At 62.4% G+C, this 3,842-nt stretch overlaps 1 protein-coding gene across 2 annotated transcripts in view; it reads left to right on the forward strand.

Annotated features, from left to right (window-relative positions):
• Positions 1-3,446: 3,446 nt before the first annotated feature.
• LOC111149436 (lysine methyltransferase 5B) overlaps positions 3,447-3,842 on the forward strand; it is a 51,940-nt gene continuing 51,544 nt past the window's right edge. Inside the window, exon 1 of one of the 2 annotated variants that reach the window (XM_022506511.1) lies at positions 3,447-3,530. The gene's annotated coding sequence lies outside the window, so the exon portion shown is untranslated. Of the gene's footprint in view, positions 3,531-3,797; positions 3,808-3,842 lie in introns of those variants that run through there. The other variant, XM_022506508.1, reaches the window with a different exon arrangement.

The raw sequence follows: 3,842 nt of genomic DNA on the forward strand, positions 1-3,842 counted from the left end.
CCCCTGCTGGAAGCGGCCATAAAGTCTTTGCTGCTGTTGACTCTGTGGCCTTGGGCAGGTCACCTGACCTTCCAGAGGCTGGGTGTCCTCATCTATCAAAGGAGAGGGGAGCAGTGTGAGAGCAGGGAAGGCAAGGATGGTGCAGGGAGCCTCGTGGTGCTCAGGCAGCTGGCCCAGACAGGTCACTGGCATGGTCCTGGGTTTGCCCTCTGCCCTTCTCCCAGTAGTCTTGGATACCTGCTCTCATTGGAACAGACCTGTCTTCTGGGCAGGGGTGGGGGCCAGTGAGACACATGGGCGGAGTCCACAAGTCAAGATAGCAATTTACAAGAAGCCACTGCCACCCAGCCCAGAATTCTGGGGTCAGGGTGACCTGCGGGCCCTCCCTGTGGGAACGAGATTCCACCAAGCAAATCCCTTCCAGCCAGTCACTGGGTGAACCTGGCATTTGAAAAAGGGAAATTAGAGAGTGACGCAGGGTCGGTGGGACCAGGCTGGGCCTCTGTGGCGTGCCCCTGGGTCCTGTTGGGAGGACCGGAACAGGCTGGGTAGCCTCAGCCAGTGCCCTGGCAAGGGTGCGGCTCCCAGGACGGCTCCAGGCTGGCCAGGCCCCTTCCGCCAACTTAGTCTTTCTTTAGCCTCTTTAATATCTTTCCATCTGTCCAGGCCTGGGGGCGGGGGGGGCACTGCCTCTGTGGCTTAGCCCTTCCACTTTGGGGCATCCAGAGGCTTCACAGTGTAAATGCCAATGGCTCCTGTCACATGGGGGCTGGGCAGGTGCCTGGCCACAGGACTTCCTGTCCTCCATCCACCCCTCCTCTGCCAGTTGGCAGCAGGAGGCCTCCAGCTGGCCATGGTCACAGTGGGGAAGTCAAATTTTCAGTCTCCCCCAGGAGGATGGCGCTGGGCTGTGCCCTCTGCCCAGCTTAGCCCTAGCCACCCTTAATCTAGGCTCCATCAACGTCCTGAGCCCCGACTCAGCTGTGCCAAGAGCTCCGGCCCACCCTGAGTAGCCAGCAATGCAGGGGGCTGGGGGAGAGGCAAATCCGGAACTGGGGAGCCTGAGAGGATACTGTGCTGGGATCTACACTCTCTTCCCTGCTGGGCTGTAGGCCTGGCCTGCTCCCTTGCAAGTCACTGCCCAGAACACCTGGCCTGACCCCGAGCCATGAATAAGTAGAGTGCGCCAGCATCTGGGGAGTCTGGGGGCTTTAAAGGAGTGGGGACTTGGGTGTCAGTCCCAGGGATCTGTGTTGGGGTGAACTCTGGAAAGCTTGGAATAGGGAGGACACTGGTGCCTGCATGGTTGGGCTTGAGGCCTGGGCATCAAGACCAACACAAGGCTGAGGCTACCCGTCGCAAGCGGATGGGTTTCCCTCATTTTCCTTTGCATTTCCCATTGCATGTCTCCTGTGGACATCCAGTGGGAGAGGGGGTGGCAAAGGCAATTTCAGTGTTTCTGGGATGTAATTGGAGTATTTGGAGCCAAGCGCTATAAAAATCTGGGAACGAACGTTTAGTGATAAATCAGAAACTAACAAAACCAAAGCAATCATTTGCTAGTTGTGTCTGCAAGAGGGACAGGGCAAGAGGAATTCGGATCCAGACCCAGCCTATGTGCCTGGGTCTGCTTTATTTGGGGGGTGGTGAGACTGCCCACACTCTCCCCCTCCAAGCCCAATTGGCTTCCAGAGGGGGAAGTGGGGAAAGCAGATGCCCACAGTGGGAGGAGCTTTGGTCTGGAAGATCTAAACACCCCGTCTGCCTGTTATACACACACGCTCTTGGCAAATCACTGTGCCTCAGTTTCCCATATGTGGAAGGAATAAGCACCATGTCTCCTACCCAAGGTCAAGGAGGGCAAATGAGGTAAGCACGTGTGTTGGGGTTAGCTGGACCACAGTCCTTGCGATCATCCACAATCTCCCCATCTCCCCTGAATCATCCTATATGGTGTGCCTATTCTGTGCCAGGCCCTGGGGATAAGGAGAAACCAAGGCAGAAACAGGGCTCTTCCTGGAATCCATCTATCCACGAGGCCCTCTAGCCCGCAGGAGCCTTTTCCCGGCTCCCCCTCTCCTCTTCCCACCAGCACTTTGCACTTACTGGTTCCACATTTCCTAACCACCCCTTTCCCCTAACATACTGCAACCTACCCTTTCTGTCTCCACTGCCCAAGGGGACACCTTACGGCACCATCTCGGTGCCTCTGCCATCGTCGTTGGCAACTTAACTTCTGCGGGTCTTCATTTCTCACCCGGGGAACTGGATGAGGGCTCTGGCTCAAGTCCCGACTCGCTGTCCTAGGGGTCACCTAACCTGTCTCAGTTTCCCTACGTGTGAGGAAGAACCACAACGGTCCCCACCTCCTGGGGGTAGTTGTGAAGAGTCGATGAGATCTGGCACCAAAACGCTGAGAACGGTGCCCACCGTCCAATAAAGACTGTCTACATGTTACTCTCATTACTGTTACTTTGTAGCCATTATTATCAGGCTGCAGGACCCAAAGGGCGGCGCTTCGCACGCTTCGCCCTCTTCCCACAGCTCAGCGCCTGGAGCGTGCCAGACCCTGGGCATCTTCCGCACCTGCCCCGGGTCCGGGACGGGGGTGCGGCCGCAGCTCCGGCGCGGGCACTGCCCAACGAGGGAGGGAAGCGGAAGTAGCCCCGTTTCTCGGAGAGCCCGGCAGGCACACAGTAGGTGCTCAGGGGACGGCCGGCTGACACCGCGAAGCCAGTGGCCGGTGAGTGCACGCTCCCTGCCCCCTCCCTCCACACTCCGGGCGGGCGGCCCACACGGTAAGGGTGTATCCGCGCCCGACGACACCCACTCCCACAACAAAGACGCTCGCCTTCGTGGCGGCCGCCTCCCCTCGGGACCGCCGGCACACGCAGCGGCCGAGGGGCCCGCGCGTCCCCCGGCGCTGCCCCTAGTCCAGCGTCGGAAGCCGGCCCCCGCGGGTACAACCGCGCCCAGGAGCCGGCCGGAGCCGGGGAGGCGCCTGAAGGGCGCGCGGCGACGCCGCCTCCAGCCGCGATTTAAAGGGCAGCGAGGGGCGGAGGGATCCCTGCCGACCCTCAGCAAGGATCCCTCCGCCGCGGACGACGCGAGGCGACGGCTCCTCACGGCTCTTCACGGCTTCCCTCGGCTCTCCCAAAATTCGCTTTTTGTCCCTCCGCCGCCGCGAGCACCCAGCGAGGAACTCGTTTCTTTTCCGTGTTTCTCCGCCTCCCCCGCCCCCCCCTCCGCGCGTCCCGTAAAAGCAACAGAGGCGGCAGGGGTGGCGCGAGCCGACTGGTGTCCCTCCGCCCGGCCGAGGGCACTTCTTTTCGTGTCCTTCCACCGTTCCCGGGCGGCGTCCGGACGGCTCACCGGGGGCGGCGACGCGTCTGCGGCGCGGGAGGCGAGGCTCCGGGGCTATGAGGTGAGGGCGCTCGGACACCGGAGGCGGCGCGCGCGGCGCCAGGACCCGGGACGCGGACCCCCGGCGAAGGCGGCCTTGGGGACGCCGCGGCCGCGCGAGAGGCGAGGTGAGGCCGGGCGTGGGGACGCGGGGGCGCGGCGCGATGGGGGCGGGGGGCTCCGACCGCGGCTGGGACTTATTTCCCGACAGCGGATGGAGCGGGCGGTGCTGCGGCCATCGCCGCCATCTTGGATTTTACTCTCCATTTTTCTCGGGAATTATTTTTTGGTGATTAATTTTTTGGGGGGCCGGGGAAGTGCCGCCCGGCAACGCGGATCCCCCAGCGCAGCGGCCGGGCCGCGGGGCCGCGTTGCGCCCCGAGGAGCAGCGGGCGGCGCCCGGTGGTGAGCGGGGGACGGGCGCGGCGCGGGCGTGCGGG

This window comes from Enhydra lutris, unplaced genomic scaffold (assembly GCF_002288905.1).
Source record: "Enhydra lutris kenyoni isolate GAN:26980312 unplaced genomic scaffold, ASM228890v2 scaffoldscaffold22, whole genome shotgun sequence".
NCBI classification, from domain to species: Eukaryota; Metazoa; Chordata; class Mammalia; order Carnivora; family Mustelidae; genus Enhydra; species Enhydra lutris.